Below are 17,757 nucleotides of genomic sequence, written 5' to 3'. Positions count from 1 at the left end.
GCCATCGAACCCTTTAGAATTATGAGCAATGAGAACACTATCCTTGAAATAAGGTCTTCTAAAATGGAGTAAGAAAGCTTCAACACAATTGCAACCTTTAGCAAACCACTTGTGACCCTGATTTGTTTCTGTACATACAAGAAATGGTTTGTGTTCACCAGTCTGGTCTACAAATGTCTCAAAATCATAGTAAACTATTTTCTTACTGTCTTTTGTTTCTTTTTCCAATTTCTTAATGTAACACTGATGAGTATCAACCCCAGAGATCTCCATACCACAGATTACACATTTGACATCATTACATTTATGCTGGGTACCTTTTTTAGTTACATAGAAAACATAACCGCATTGTTGACATTTTTTATAAATTTGGCAGTTGCTAACAAATCTGTCACCTATCTGTTTTGGTTTTTTATGACGGATGTAACATTCTTTAGACCTGCAGACTCTATTACAATCAGAACAGATTTCTGAATAATAAAAAAAACCCTGTTTACATTCAGGATCCAGACACACTGCACAGTAGCCTCCACAATGATGGGATACAGGGTTATTAAACCCTGTGTAACAGTATTGACATGCATGCTTGGTGCCCAGAAAAGCTTTTAGATTTTTAATTGCATAATAATGATTTTGAAACAGAAAAAGAAATAAAACTTTTTCCCTTTTGGGAGATTGTGTATCAAATTTCTTTAAATCACGATCCCATTCGGTTCTGTAAAAGACAACGATCTTACAATCCAGAGCTAATTCAAATTTATAAACATCATTAAAGCTGACAGGTCGGTCTTCAGATATACCGGCACTTGCCTGGATTTGTTTACCTAAGTCCTCAGTCTGGGAATCATTTAATTCAGGGTTCAAAAGATGAGCTAAATTGATTGCAAAACACAGGTGATTGTTATTCCCGAGAACATATAAAAAACGTCTTTTTTTACGTATTATTTCATTGTTGAGGATTTTTTTCAAAAGTCTCTTACCACTACCGCTAGGAGGCCTAACAATTTGAGCCGTTAACGTTAATGACGAGTCAGTAAAAACACTCCAGTTTGACTGTACAGCTCTTAGTAAGAGGCTTTCAAATTCAGATAAATTGATATCATCATAACTGTCATGAACTCTGATAACTGAAGAGACATTATGTTGTAGATCTCTGCCCTGTAGTTCTAATTGCACTAAATCGCCATGCTGAATCTGAGCCAGAAGCCTACTTATAATCTCACGTGCGGATGTTAATACAGCCTGGTAATATCGTCCATAGTCAGGAACATTTTCAGGCATCGGGAAATTTAAAATCTGTCTAATTTCAAGGTTATTGAATTTACTACGTGAAACAATATCAAAGGGAGGTCCCTGAGTCTCAGAAATAGGAATCTCTTCACCACCCCCCTGCTGGATGCTTGGCACAGTTGGAAAAGTACCTACAGTAGCTGATGCTGGTGATGTTGGGGATGCTGGTGATGTTGGGGATGCTGGTGATGTTGGGGGTGCTGGTGATGCTGGTGATGTTGGGGATGCTGGTGATGCAATTGAAGCAGGTACAGCAGCAGGTACAGCAGCAGGTGCTGGAACAGTAGGTACAGCAAAATGTACTGTAGAACAATTTGTTTGAACCGAACAGGGATTTTCACAGGGTCTCTGATTTAACAGGTTTATCTCATCTAATAATTCAGATGGTATAGGCGGTTGATTAGACTGTAATTGAGCTAAAGCATTATCGATAGCGTCAAAAACATCAAATGCATTGTGATTTTGAGGGGGATCAGTACTGTTATCAGATGTATTATCAACATGTGAAGAGCTTAAAGAGTTCACAGAATCAATAACAGGATTGGATTGACTAGTGTTCTCTCTATTTTCACCCCCTAACAAGGCTAAAGCTGCATTTAAATCTCTAAAATAATCATTATTAGACATTTTAATGTTGTTAAATCAAAACACAGTCCAAAACAAAACAAAAAACAAAAACAAAACAAAAAGTTTAGGTCACTTTTTCAGACATAAGTGATTTAATAAGTTTAATAACTCTAACAAGAGTGTAAATATTTTACGAAGAACTTGGGTGTATTTGCGTCTGGACCTCCTCTCATTTCTCCGCCTCCTTCTGCGTATTGGTATGCGAGCTCCAGTCACACTTTTGCCTCCTGAAAGATAGATTTTTAAAAAATAATAAAACAAAACATAGTTAACATTCTCACCTATCTTTAATACTTATGTGGGGTAAATGGATTAGGGTTTTGTCACCTCTGTCAACTGTGAGATGTTTTCCTATTGAGGTAGCACCACGGAGAATCTGTCTTTGGCTGTCTGTGAGTTTACAGCCTTTAGAAGCTGAACCGAGGCGAGTTCTTTTCGGAGAGGAGAAAGCTCTCTGATCGTGAAGATAGCGGTCTAAGTCAGATATGTCTGAAATGTTTTTTAAAAAGTGTGTTATTTTTAAGTCGTTTTGTTTTTTTGTCTGAAAAAATATATATAACAAAAAAAAAAAGCCATACCAACATCTGACTCCTCAATCAATTCAACATCTGAAAGAAAAAAAAACGTTATATGACCTCATTATTCATCAAAAAAGACGTGGTGAAAAAAGAGAAAAAAAAAAAAACTTACCGTCATCTGTGTCTGAAATAGAGCCAATGAACGTGTCATCTAAAAGTAAAAAACAATTTAGAAAAGTAGTTTTTAAAATGATCTAAAACCTAAAAACAGAATTTGATGTACCTGAATAATCCATGTCTTTATCAAAAATCCTAGTGACAGTTACAATTAGAGGAACAAACTAACAGCATATTTACACTGAGGCTCTTTATAGGTTTGTGTGTTTGACAGTTAGATTTTATCATACTTCTTTCTAAGGCGGGCCTGTGATCTATAATAACCTATATATTTTTTAAAGTTATGAAGCTGAAACTAAGCATACAATAAAAAGTGGAAATAAAACGTAACTTACCTCAAAAAAAAGGTGTCAACATTTAGTAGATTCAGTTGTTTTTTTCATAAACAAGACAGGCTCTGATGTGCTCACTGTTCTGTCCAAACCAATTATGAAATTGATCGATCGGAAAAAAGAGGTGTGGGTTACTTATCTTACAGAAACAGATGCGTACAACAAGCTAAAGAGGTTCGGTGACCGTTATTTTTCTGTATCTTACCTAAAGCAAACAGAGGTGTTACCGTCAAAAGAGAGGCCCTGAATAGGGGGCATAGGTGGGGCCCCACTGAAGTCTAAAGTATTGGTTTTTCTTTTTTCAATACCGTAATACACTGTAATACAGAGAGGTGGATAAGATCTCAAAGAGGCTCAACATAGGGGGGAGGAGGGAGGAGGGAGGGGTAGGTTTTTAGTGTCTATTTTCTGTTACAGGTCAGTGGAACTAGAAAACAGAAACTTTTAAAAAAAAAACAGATGATTTCACTAATTTACTTTTATTTTACTTTTTAAAAATTTAATTTTAGTTACTTTTTAAATTTTAATTTACAATTTACAATTTTATTTTTTTTAATTTACAATTTCATTTGCTTTCATTTTTTCATTTACTTTTATTTTTTCAATTGTATTTTTTACATTTTAGTTTTTACATTTTATTTTTAATTTACAATTTTATTTTTTAATTTCAATTTTAATTTTCAATTTTATTTTTAATTTCAATTTTATTTTTTAATTTTCAATTTTATTTTTTAATTTTCAATTTTTATTTGCTTTCATTTTTTAGTTTTCATTTACTTTTTAGTTTTTGTCATTTACTTTTATTTTTTCTTGCTTATATATTTTCATTTGCTTTTCTTCTTTTTATTTATTTTATTTGCTTTTATTTTCAATTATATTTTTAATTTACAATTTCATTTTTTAATTTTTCTTTTCCTCAGAAGAATTAAACACAAAACCCTAACTGAGGAGGAGGAGGAGCAGGGGGAGGAGCAGGAGGAGGAGCAGGAGAGAGAGAGAGAGGCGGGGGCAGAGAGGAAGGGAGGAGGGGCGAAAGTTCAGGCTTGCCGACCTTTCTGTCTGACTTATTTTATGATCACTTTCGTGGTGACACACAGAGGTCTCAGTAGGCTCACTAACGGTGCCCTGGTGCTGTCTTTGCGAAAACCGGGTAAAACGAATCTTGATTTCATTCATTTTTTTAGACGGAATTAAACATATACAAATAAAATTAAGTAAAGATTTCCAATGTGGTCCACAGCAAAATGTTTCAGTCATAGCTGAATGAAAAATGAAAAGAAAAAAAACAAACTATACATGCTGTAATGTCTCACACAATTGAAATGACAAGTCCTGTGCCTTTTTATTTATTTATGTTTACAAAATAAAAAGAAAATACCCAATTAAAATAAATATATAAATATATATATATATATATATATATATATATATATATATATATAAATATATATATATATTTATGTATACTTTCACCCACCTCCCCCTATAGTGACACATAAGCACCAACCCTGACATTCATTTCCATATACCCCTTACATAATATTATCAATTTTTATAATCTACATTCAATTAAAAATATGACGTCATCTATATGAAAATTGCTTATCTTATCTATGCTATAGATCTTTATCTATTACTGATAAGATCTTGACATGCATTTGACAGAAGGTGGTACCTTATACCTCCTACTATGCATTTATTTCTCCATGTTATAATATTTTTTATGCACCTTTTAATGGTTACGGTAATTTGATGCAGTTTAACCTTATGTTCATTTCAATTCAATTCAGTTTATATAGAGCCAATTCACAACAAATGTTGTCTCAAGGCACTTTCCAAAAAAAAAAATCAGTTCAATCATACATACATTCCAACTGAGTACAGTAAGCTCAATTAATTATTCAAAGTAGTTAAAAATGTTTCTAAGGAAACACAGCAGAGCATTGAGTAATTAACTTGCAGCATTCACTCCTCCTGGACGAGCATGTAGCAACTGCATGGTGTTGTGTTGTTGACTAACCTGAATTTGAAATGAAAGCAGCATAAAATATAGAGCATGTTTTTCATAGATATACAGTTAATTATGATGGCATTTGGTTGGTACCATTTGTTGTGTACAGTCTTTAGATAGCAGACAAAAACTATTTAAGTATACAATATTAAAACACAACCAAGGCTAAAATTAAAGCTCCTCAAATTCTGTCACTGTACATTATACAATTACGGAGGTATGTTGCTGTGTATACAGTTATACTGTATATATAAATTCATAGGACCTTTTTTCTCAATACTTTAGGTCTTGGAAATGTAAGATCTGCAACTCTTGGTCTGCTACAAAAGGAAACCACCTAAAGCATTACAGACTACAGCACGCAACACTTGGTCATGGGCAGAATCAGCCGTGTCTCTATGGTGATTGCCCTTGCACATTCAGAACGCAGAGTGCGCTTCGCACACATTTATCCAGATACAATGCAGCTAAGGAAAGTCTACAACCAAATATTATGAAAATTTTTCTCTTCATGTTATGAAAAGACTGACTCTCTTGATACAAGATAATAATTTTTAAGAAAATGGCCACTTATCAATTAATTGTTAGTCAATTGATAAGATCAGTAAACTTTTACTTACTTTATTTACTTTATTTTCTGGACTGTATGTCGCTCTGGAGTCAAAAAATGTGTCATTAAAAGGAAAAAAAACATATGCAAGTTGCTGTGGACTATAAGACGCAGGACTAGCCAAACTATGAAAACAACCGCGACTTATAGTCTGGAAAGTACGGTAACATTAATCGATAACTTGCATCCCTACTGCCATCTCATAAAGCATGCTTCAGGTGTTTTGAATAACAAATATTTACAGGTTCATCATTACAACAGTGCATCTGGAATCAAAGTTCATGTCCAGGCTGGACGAATACTCTCCTAGGCTTCTGAACCTTTTCCACTCAAAGGGTGGGGCCATCGGATTAAGGTTGTGGACTGTCCTACTGAAGGTACCATAAGTTTGGCCATATAATGTTTTATTTATGTTTGCATCAAATCTGTAAGAGAAAATGTTAGCCTGTGGTGTCTATAAAATGTTAAATAAGTGGATACTTTTGTAATTCCAGCAGTTTGTATGCACTTAATAGTCACCAAATTAGACATTGTTCATCACACCTTTTCAAAAATGTGACCATTTAATTGGCTCATGCAAAATATTTTCATCTTTATATACAGAAATTAAATACTGTGCCCTATATACACTATATTGCCAAAAGTATTGGGTGATACCACAAAATCAATGATTTTAAGTACTCCATTCACTTCCAGCTTGACTGTCCTGCAGAGTCCTTACTTAAACCTTCTATAACAGCTTTGGGGGTATAGTGTGTTTTACACTGATCTTTTCATACCAGTTTCATTACAAATGTACGGTCTTCTTTTGAAGCCCCTCTATTTTAAATTTGAAGGCACAATCATCAGCACCTCTTGTAAACATTGAGACTAGTTTGTAGTTTGTCCAAAGGTGACAAAACTCAACTCCAAGTCTATCATATGTTCAGTGATAAATATGACATTAGAAATGTATTGGTTTTATGGAAGGACTAGTTACTTTCTGGAGTGATTGCTGGTCTGCTGAAACCGAAGTTTAGACAGTAAGTGATTCAAAGACTTGCTGCTTTTGCACTGCATTATTAACAGTGGTTTCTCTAAATCTAAGTGTCCTGTTAAAAACTGAACTATGATCTTCAGTAATATTAATTTGTCATTTTAGGCTCCTAGCAATCCTACTGTCAGCTTGACCTGAGACCTTGCCATCCAGTGTTTGATGTTGTACTTTGGGGAATCTGCTGTTCTGCTCTTTACAGAGTATTGTGTAAGTTAAAATGCATATATCCTTCTATCTCTGTTTTTTGACCATCATCTTTAGCTTTACAGTCTAAAATATATGTTTTTTCCTATTGTAGGATGCAGATGAAGACCATGTGGCACAGAACCTTTCTGGACAAGCAATGAAGATCTACAGCATCAAAACTCATTCATCAGAGATAAAGAGGACATTGGTATTGCGATAGATGGAACAAAGGTCCTAGCTAACCTGGGCAACTTTCTAAGGGCTTGTGCCATGCTCAAGGTTGTGACTCATGCATTGACTCTTGTGTACCCCCAAGGAGGTCAGGTACACTTTTGAAGCCTTTCAGAAACTCTTCCTCGAGCTGGATGGGTCAAAGCCTTCCCCAAAAGTACACAACCCCAAGAGCAAGTTACTGGCTACTTGAGGGCACAGAATTTTGTGCTGTATTTAAGTCTTCAAGACTTGTTCAGAAAAAGAAATGTTATTGACATTGATTTGAAGGATATGATGTAATGCTTTTGACAATGAGAAATGTTTTGAAAATGCAGAGCTTCTTGATTTGACTATGAGGACTTTGCCACCAGCTTAGGATCTATGGATATCAGTGACAGAATACAGTCCACTTTCACTTTAAAACCACCTCACAGTTCCAATATGAAGATGGACAAAATTGTTTGACCTTCATCTGTTTTGTGCAACTCTTAATTGTAAGCACTTGCTGTACAGATCTGACACTAAGAAGTCAACCTGTGCAATTGTTCTGCCTCAAATACCAAGTGTCTTGTTTGCCTACAGAAATACTTTATCACTCTGCTTGTGGGCCTCAAAGTTCTTGCCATTCTTGAAAACCATTTGAAAACAAATCTTTTTTTCTGATGTAGTGTTTTTTGTTCACTGTCACATGTCTGTTTCAGTGCTGCATTTCGTAAAAAGTCAGTTTTTCATATTTATTGAGGAGCTTGCTTTTGTGACTCTGCTGTGTACACCAGGGAGACATAATTGTTGCATGTTTTTAATAGAGGAATTTTGAATTGGCACAAATAAATTATTCACTTTGTACTTTTAAATTTTACACAAAAATGGTTTAAGAAAAGGATAAAAATTTGTATGTTAGCAAAATTACATAAATAAATGTATACTTGCTGGTTTTGTATGTGTGATAATTTCTTAACTGACTTTCAATGAATTCTTGCAAAAAAGAAGGTATGATATTAGATTCAACAGAGAAAGGTTTTGGCAAAGTGATATATAAGAATAAATAGATTTTAAGACGTGGTACTAGTTCAAAGAGAATTTGAACAATTAAGTAAACATAACCAACAGTTGCAGTTAAAATGTGCTGAATTAAGTGACACTGATACAAGTTATAAGTTTATGAAACTTGATTTATTTATTCAATTCAAATAAATCTTATTCAGAATGTTAGAAATATAGCATCAATTTTACCCAGCAAAATTAATAAATATGAATTAATTTAATACAGATAATTAGTAAATATAAATTAATTCAACCTAATCAATTAGTAATCCAAATCATTTTTTACAGATATTTGGTATATCTAAATTAAATTCTTTTAGATATTTAGTAAATATTTATCAGTTTTTGCAATAAAATTGGTTTGGATTTACTCAAAATTTGTGAAACTATTAGTAAATCCAACATATTTTAACTGATGATTTCATTATTTCCTATTTAATAGTTTTACTTAAATTTACTTAATTAAATCAATAGTTTTTACTTAAAGTTGGAGCTCTTAAAATCTACTCAGTTATATTAAGTGTCACTTTGTTGCCATAATTTTTTACGTAGATGGTGGTCAAACTTTTCTGAGTGTAGGGGATATTTTATTATTATAAAATATGTAATAATGTATAGAATTTTTCAGTAACAGAATACACAATACTGTTCCCCATCAAAGCCACTTGCTTCATACACACACAACAGGCCAGTGGCTTTTGATTCATTTTACTAAATTCATTTTTTGTGTTTAAAAATCTACAGTCGTAAAAAATAATCTGTGCCAAATGGAAAATTAAAGAAAAAAGTTTACAAAGTTGTTTATCTTTGTTTTATGGCCAGTACACACTTGATCAATAGAAGAACAGACATTAACATTACCTTATATAAATGTCATAGTATATGATATCAGATGATACTTCATGTCTCATTTGCAGTACAATTACAAATGAAATGATCATACATTGACTAATAGTGGCAGTAATATCACTGTTTTTTAACTAGGCACATCAATATCTTGAGATGTTTAGAAATTTCACTCATTTTGAGTCCATATATAATTGGATTTAAAAGAGGATGAAATAAAATCGACTGAAAAGTTAATATCAAACAAAGAGATGTTGATAAATCGGATTCCAGTCTAACTATAATTACATCAAAAACAATAAAACAGGAAAAGTTGATTAACACCAGCAAGTGGGGTAAACAAGTCTTTGCAGCTTTTTTCCTCACTTCTCTACAACTTTGGTAAGATATCCTAAGAATCCTGATGTATGAAAAAAGTATGAAAAGCAGAGGCAGAAGGGCAATATTTATCAACAGGGACCACACCATATATAGATATTGCTACTGAGGGAACACACTGAAGCTTGTAAAATGAATTGTTACAAAAAATTCCTGTCAGAGTAAACCTACAGAGTTTTACATTAGAATACAACACAGCTAACACTGCAGTTTCAAAAAGCAGGTATAAGCCAAGCTAAAACCAGATAGACATGTACAGTTATTTTATTCATGATAACTGGATATTGTAGGGGTTTGCATATAGACACATACCTGTCATAGGCCATGGCTGCCAACAGTAAAATCTCTGAACCATCCAAAGTGTAATATAAAAAAGCTTGGAAGACACAGAGTGGATACGATATAACCTGTTTTTCAGACAAAACATCAGATAAAAGCTTTGGGTAAATAGTTGTGCTGTAAAGAACAGAGTTGATTAACAAAGCTGCAATGAAAATGTACATTGGCTCATGAAGGTTGTATGAGTCCAGATAATGCACACTATAGTGGAATTACAGCAGAGTATCAGAATATAAAGTGTGAATATGACAACAAAATAAAGATATCTGTATCTGTGCAATTCTACAAACCCACCAAGAGTTAATAATGTTACATTTAATTCAACATCCATTGAATGAACTAAAATGTTATCAGCTGTAGAATTAGATCACGTAACAGGTACTAATGAATAACAAATAATAGACAAGTCTTATAGTACTGTAGTAATATATTTCCTGCACTGGAAGTACAAAGGTGAGTGACTGACTCTGTGGCTTCATCTTATCAGAAAGCCTTCCATCCTCTATGGATCTCATTAAGGTCTCCACTAACATGTAAACAACTTCAGCAAACTTGACCAGTTGACATTTACAGTCCTATGTTCTTCATCGTTTTTCCACATATACTTTTTAATCTATAAGTTAGTATAAGCTTAGTACTATAGGCAAAATTTATCAGGGTGGATGAAGAAAGTGAAAGAAATATTTAAACAAAGGAGGCCTTTTGCTTTCCTGTTTCCATATGTGAATAAGGATGATCAAAGTGCCTTAACCTGAATGATGTGGTTGTTTTGATGCAAAACACTAATGGTTTAGGTCACTGGATGAGTATGTAGAATGTGTCATGATGGCCGGCAGAAAAACGGACCCAGACGCAGAGGCAACAGTGAACGGTACAGAGTCTTTAATAGAAAATATACTGACAGGGACAAGAGGGTTTAGTGAGGGCTTTCTGGCAAGTACGGAGAATTGGGCTCTCAACCTTAACGGTCAGGTCGGGGATGAGGCTGGCGAGTGAGTCAGGGCGGAGGTGGTCCGAGGGGCAGGCAGGCAGGGGAAGACAGGAGGAGCTGGACCGGGTGAAGGGGTTCCGGTGTGGGTGGTGAAAACGCCGATCACAGGTAGGAATCCAGAGCCGGGAAGCGAGGGCTGGTTCACTCGGGAGGATCACTAAACGGGAAGAAGGCAAGGCTGGTAAGTACAAGAACACAACTTTAACTAGTTTTATCTTGTGTAGCCGGATTACTACCACGAAGAGCAGAACAACAATCTGGCGATGAGTCAGCGTCTCAGCCCCTCCTATATACTCCTAACCTTGATGAGCAACCGGGAACAGCTGCCTTCCCCAATGAACCACCTGGAAGACAGAAAACACTCCCAACAACATGGCCCGCCCCGACTCATGACAGCACCCCCCCCTCAACGGACGCCACTCGGCGGCCGCCCGGGCCCCCCAGGACGACGCCGGTAGAAGTCAGCGAGGAGAGATGGATCCAGAATGAACGAGCGGGGAATCCAGGGACCGCTCCTCCGGGCCATAACCGGCCCAGTCCACCAAATACTGGAAGCCCCGCCCCCGGCGACGCACATCCAGCACCCGCCGGACCGTGAAGACTGGGTCCCCATCCACAAACCGGGCGGGAGGCGGGGGATCGGCAGGAGGGCACAGAGGACTAGAGGACACCGGCCGCACTTGGGACACGTGGAATGTCGGGTGCACCCGCAAGGAGGGGGGCAGCTGGAGGCGAACTGCAGACCGGTTGATGACCCTGTCCACCTTAAAGGGGCCGAGAAATCGGGGTGCCAGTTTCCGAGTAGCGGCCTTTAAAGGAATGTCCCGCGAAGACAGCCAAACCTTCTGACCCACTTGATACCTGGGCGCCGGGGCGCGCCGGCGGTCCGCAATGCGGCGGTTTTGGTCAGCCGTACGGAGGAGGGCCGTTCTAGCCTTCCGCCACACCCCGATGACAGCGGCGGAGGTGGAGTTGGACAGAAGGCACACTGAGCTCGCTCTCCTGTGAGGGGAACAGAGGGGGTTGGTAGCCTAATGATGCTCAAATGGAGAAAATCCCGTGGCAGAGGAGGTGTGGGTGTTGTGTGCGTATTCAATCCAGGGAAGAATGAGTGCTCCAGGATGTAGGCTCAGAGGCAGTGACGCAACGAAGCGCTGTCTCCAGCTCCTGATTAACGCGCTCAGTTTGGCCATTTGTCTGTGGGTGATGGCCGGAGGAAAGGCTGGCTGAAGCTCCTAGTGCCTTACAAAATGCCTTCCACACTTGGGAAGAGAACTGTGGCCCTCGGTCTGACACAATATCTACTGGTATGCCGTGTAGACGAAAAACATGGTTGACAACTAACTGCGCTGTCTCCAGTGCTGTAGGTAGTTTAGGCAAGGGAATAAAATGGGCCGCTTTTGAGAACCGGTCAATGACAGTGAGAATCACTGTGTTGCCTGCTGAGGGTGGAAGCCCGGTGACAAAGTCTAGTGCAATATGGGACCAGGGCCGGCCCGGAACGGGGAGAGGATGAAGGTAACCAGACGAGGGTTGAGTTCTCGACTTACTGCTGGCACAGATGGAGCAAGACAACACATATGCCCGAGCATCTCTTTCAAGAGAGGGCCACCAAAACAGTCTCCTAAGCTGAGAGATGGTACGACTTACACCAGGATGGCAAGAAAACCGGGCGGTGTGGACCCAGTGTATTACCTTAGAACGGGCAGACTGTGGCACATAGAGCCGGCCCGGAGGCCCAGTTCCTGGATCCGGTTCCCCTTCTTGTGCCTGGTGGATAAGGTTCTCGATCTCCCAGGTGAGTGTCCCGACCACACATGAGGGGGGGTAGAAGGGCTCGGGCACCGAAGGGCTGGAGTCTGTGGAAAATTGACGGGAGAGAGCGTCAGGTTTAGCATTGCGAGAACCAGGACGGTATGAGAGCAAGAAATTGAACCTCCCTAAAAACAACTGCCACCGGGCCTGTCTAGCATTCAGTCTTTTTGCAGTTCGGAGGTAAGTTAGATTTTGGTGATCCGTCCAAATTATAAAGGGTGCACAGCTCCTTCCAATAGGTGTCTCCACTGTTCCAGTGCCAACTTAATAGCCAGGAACTCACGGTTGCCAACGTCGTAGTGTCTCTCAGCTGGAGTTAAGCATTTGGAGAAAAAGGCACAAGGGTGCAGCTTACCCCCAGGGTCTGCACGTTGAGAGAGGACAGCACCCACTCCTGATTCAGATGCGTCCACCTCAACGATGAACTGTTTGTCGGGGTCAGGGTGAACAAGCACTGGTGCAGAGCAAAATCTCTCCTTCAAACACTGAAAGGCCCGGTCAGCCTCATGAGTCCACACAAAGGGCCTGGAAACAGAGGTGAGAGAAGTTAGAGGCAGCGCAGTCTGGCTGTAATTGCGGATGAACCGTCGATAGAAGTTAGCAAAGCCCAGAAAGCGTTGCAACTCCTTCTAGAGGTGGGTGTAGGCCACTCTACTACAGCTTTGACCTTGGTTGGATCTGTCTTTATTTGTCCCTCCTCAATGATGTAGCCCAGAAAGGCTATGCTGTTAGTGTCAAACTCACATTTTCTCTGCCTTGACGAATAGTTTGTTTTCAAGGAGGCGCTGAAGCACCTGCCGCACATGCCCGCGGTGTTCCTCGAGGTTCCTGGAGAAAATCAGGATGTCATCCAAATAAACAAAAACAAACTTGTTCAAGAAATCCCGCAGCACATCATTAACCAACGCCTGGAACACTGCTGGTGCATTTGTCAGTCCAAAAGGCATTACTAAATATTCGAAGTGTCCTAGTGGAGTGTTAAATGCGGTCTTCCATTCATCCCCCTCCCTAATTCGGACTAAATGGTATGCATTACGCAGGTCCAACTTAGTAACACTGTAGCATGATGAAGAGGGTCAAAGGCCGAGTTCAATAGTGGGAGAGGATACTTGTTCTTTATGGTGATGAGATTTCAGGCCCTATAATCTATGCAAGGTCTTAGTGTCTTATCCTTCTTGTCCACAAAGAAAAACCCCGCCCCAAGAGGGGACGAGGAGGGACGGCTGATACCAGCACTTAGGGAAGTCCTTTAATGTAACTTTCCATGGCCTGCCGCTCAGCCCGGAGAGCTGATAAAGCCGACTGGAAGGAAGAGGTGCTCCAGGGAGAAGGTCAATAGCACAGTCGTAAGGACGGTGAGGGGGGAGCGACAGTGCACGGGCCTTGCTAAACACAGGGGCGAGATCGTGATAAACCGGGGGCACTGAGGCTAAATCTGGTACAGTGGTCTCCTGAGTAGGTTGAATGGAGAGTCGGGGAAAATGGCTGACCCTAAACAATGAGAGGAACAAAAGGGGCTCCAACTCAAGACTCTTCGCTGTTGCCAATCAATATGGGGATTGTGGGAAGCGAACCAGGGGTAACCTAAGATTAGAGGGTTTTGGGGGGGAGTCAAAAACAAAAAACTGGATAGATTCTCTGTGTTTGCCAGAAAGCGTGAGAGGAATGGGGACAGTTTGGCGAGCAATGGAGGAGAGCTTAAGACCGTTTAAAGCAATGACCGATACAGGCTGATCGAGGAGAACTGTGGGGATATCTAGCTGCTTAACTACTTGAGAGTCCAACAGATTTTGCTCAGCACCGGTGTCTAACAACGCTAACAAAGGCAGATCCGCATGGTTGAAACTAAGGGTGGCCTTAAGCTGCATGCGGGGGGAACGTCGTCATGGACTGCACACCACCCGCCAATATCCCCGTGACTATTGGCGGGGCCCTGTCTTTTGGCCCGCACAGGACAGGTTGCCACAAAATGACCCGGTGAACCACAATAAATACAGAAGCCGCGCTGACAGCCTGCGTTGCCGTTCCTCTGGGGTTAATTTAGCCCGGCCTAGCTGCATGGGTTCCCCAGCCGGTTCCTCCGGGAGGAGTGGCATCCCCTCCACCGCGGAACAGGAGGCGGTAACGCGGGGCGAATCCGACAGGGAAACCCGGGAGCGTGGTGATCGTGTCTTGTAGCCGCGTTCCCGCGCGCATTCCCGCAAGCGGTTGTCTATTCTTATCGCAAGTGCGATTAGCTCCTCTAATGTGGCGGGCTCATCGCGAGTAGCCAATTCATCCTTAATGGGACTAGCCAAGGCTTGGTAAAACGCTCCCTTTAGGGGTCTTGTGTCCCACCCGGACTCAGCGGCCAAAACGCGGAAGTCAATGGAAAACTCCGCCACAGACTTATCTCCCTGGCGGAGTGCAAAAAGCCGACGAGCAATCTCATCCTCCCGAAGAGGATGATCAAAAACTGCCTTAAAGGCACTGATGAAGTTATCAAATGAAATAGATTCAACAGGATTAGCAGAGAGATACGCACGTGCCCAGGTTAAAGCGCGATCACGCAACAAACTCACAAGATGCAAAATCTTACCGTAGTCATTGGCAAACCGCCCCGGAGCGCCTTTAAACAGAAGAGAACATTGCAAAAGGAAATCCTGACAGCGACCTAACTCTCCCCGGAAAGGCTCTGGGTTGGGAGAGGAGAAGTCGCGAACCGCCTCAGCCGCCACTGCTACCGAAGATGCGGAGATGGGGGTGGAGCAACCGGTGGCGCAGCCCGGCTGCTAAAGGGGTTTCAGGTTGTGAGTGAAAGCCGTGCCAGGATGTTTTGTAGAGACATATCTAATTGCTGTAGGTGACGAGAAACTTGCCCGGTCTGTTGTACAAAACTGATAGAGCCTGATCATGTTCACCTAGGATCGCACCCTGGCGCGTGATCGCTGTGTGGAGGACTGTTACGTCTGCTGGGTCCACGGTTTGGCCAGATTGTTCTGTCATGATGGCCGGCAGAAAACGGACTCAGACGCAGAGGCAACAGTGAACGGTACAGAGTCTTTAATAGAAATAATACTGACAGGGACAAGAGGGGTTAGTGAGGGCTTCTGGCAAGTACGGAGAATTGGGCCTCTCAACCTTAACGGTCAGGTCGGGGATGAGGCTGGCGAGTGAGTCAGGGCGAGGTGGTCCGAGGGGCAGGCAGGCAGGGGAAGACAGGAGGAGCTGACCGGGTGAAGGGGTTCCGGTGTGTGGTGGTGAAAACGCCGATCACAGGTAGGAATCAGAGCCGGGAAGCGAGGGCTGGTTCACTCGGGAGGATCACTAAACGGGAAGAAGGCAAGGCTGGTAAGTACAAGAACACAACTTTAACTAGTTTTATCTTGTGTAGCCGGATTACTACCACGAAGAGCAGAACAACAATCTGGCGATGAGTCAGCGTCTCAGCCCCTTCTATATACTCCTAACCTTGATGAGCAACCGGGAACAGCTGCCTTCCCCAATGAACCACCTGGAAGACAGAAAACACTCCCAACAACATGGCCCGCCCCGACTCATGACAGAATGGACCTATGCCACACACCACAAGATTTATAGCTAAGTTGAATTTGTTATGCCAGGGTGCTAGAAAGGAGGGGTCCATCCATTAGTCAAACCTCAAATCCAAGAGGAACAATGCAGTTTGCATCCTGGTTGCGGAACACTGGACCTCTCTACAATATTTGTTTTATCATTTAAGGAATATTTCAAAACTCAGATTACTGTGTCAAAGATTAAACTTTAGATGATTATTTATGGTTTATCTCTTCTTGTTTGGTTTATTGTAATGGTCTTTTAATCTAATCTCAGTACAAATACAGCTGCTCCGTGACGGCCTCAGAGGTTGGTTAAGAGAATATTGGGGAGTAAACAGCTTTGTGAGTCCAAAGAACACAGCAGACAGGTCAGGAATAAGGTTGTGGAGAAGTTTTATAAAGCAGGCTTAGGCTATAAAAAGATTTCCAAGCTTTGAACATCTCATGGAGCACTGTTCAATCCATTATCCAGAAATGGAAAGAGTATGGCACAACTGTAAACCTACCAAGACAAGGCCGTCCACCTAAACTTAGAGGCCCAACAAGGAGAGCACTGATCAGAGATGCAGCCAAGAGGCCCATGGTGACTGGTGGTAGTTTGCAACATGAGAGCCATCTGAAACGCGCACACAGCATACATATTATAACCCGTACTGCCAGGCGATTGCCGCTGAAGCACCCTTTACCTGTCCCTACTAATCATGAACAGCTGGTTAACATGGCTGATCACAGGAATTTTGAATTACGTGACAGTTTGTCCTATTGGAAAAATTCAAATGGTTTTTGAAAACTGAGAAACTGCATTTCACAACCAACATAGGGTTATTACGGTGATTGTTAAAGTACGCAATACACTCAGTCCATTAGCTATTTTAGCTTGCCTCTATCTCATCCATTGTTGTGCTGTGTTTTGAGCTGCATACAAATTATGTCAAGCTATATCGACTCCACCCACATCGATGTGGTACTGAATTGGAATGGAAACAAAACAAGACTTGGTGAGTCCTGCTGAGTTGAGTCGACCTGTGCTGAGTAGGTACTAATTGAAACCCGGCATATGTCTCTTTGGGCAGTGAGCAGGGGATCACATGCCCTTACACCATTGGCCCCAGCCATCCAAAGCCTGGCTTTGATTGGGTTCTGTGCTCCAACACCCTCCTGCATCTGGCCCAAACAGATTGGTATTACTGGCAGTTTCCATATTTGGATTAACCCTAGAACGGTAACGCCGGGTAATTTTCAGCCACACAATTTTTGTCATCTGATTTTCATTGTGTTGCTGCTGTCTGAGTTGCATGGGACTTTGGATAGCTTCAGGGTGCTCATTGATGTCATTAATGGTATGGTTGATTCCCTCCTCCCAATCTATGGTTTTTTCAATAGGCATGCTTTCGGGTGATTTTCACCCGGCGTTAGTGATAGAGAATAACATATTTTATGGGTGGAATTTACCCAATGTTAGTGTTTGTGTGTTTAAATCAGGCGCTCTTTGCACTTTCAAGGGAAACAACATTCAGGTTGGCCACATTGTGTGGCCACTGTGTGTGCTATATGGCATGATGAACGCTGGTGTGATAAACTCATGGAAGAGAGGTGACACACCAATGAAGAGGAGGAAGTATATGCAGGCTTTGGCAATGGCACTCATCAAGCCATGGGCAGAGCAGAGGCTCCCCTCTTCAAGTCTGTCCCGTTAACTCAGAATCCTCATCTGCAGTGTGTGCAACATCCCTAAACCTGACACTACTGCTAGCAAGGTTGGACCAGTGGCAGCAGAAAGCGGAGGT

General features: G+C 40.9%; 1 long non-coding RNA gene and 1 pseudogene across 1 annotated transcript; both read right to left on the bottom strand.

The window, feature by feature from the left end:
- Positions 1-2,057: 2,057 nt before the first annotated feature.
- Positions 2,058-2,513, bottom strand: LOC115800244 (uncharacterized). The gene is made up of 3 exons (XR_004021645.1): positions 2,496-2,513; positions 2,245-2,406; positions 2,058-2,144 (listed from the first exon to the last, which is right to left on the bottom strand). It is a non-coding gene; the product is annotated as an uncharacterized LOC115800244 (long non-coding RNA).
- A 6,497-nt stretch (positions 2,514-9,010) lies between these two features.
- Positions 9,011-9,771, bottom strand: LOC115800183 (olfactory receptor 6N2-like; annotated as a pseudogene).
- Between the last annotated feature and the right edge of the window lie 7,986 nt (positions 9,772-17,757).

This window comes from Archocentrus centrarchus, chromosome 21 (genome assembly GCF_007364275.1).
Source record: "Archocentrus centrarchus isolate MPI-CPG fArcCen1 chromosome 21, fArcCen1, whole genome shotgun sequence".
NCBI lineage: Eukaryota > Metazoa > Chordata > Actinopteri > Cichliformes > Cichlidae > Archocentrus > Archocentrus centrarchus.
Note: the sequence above shows the minus strand (reverse complement) of the source record. Positions and strands in the feature narration are given on the sequence as shown.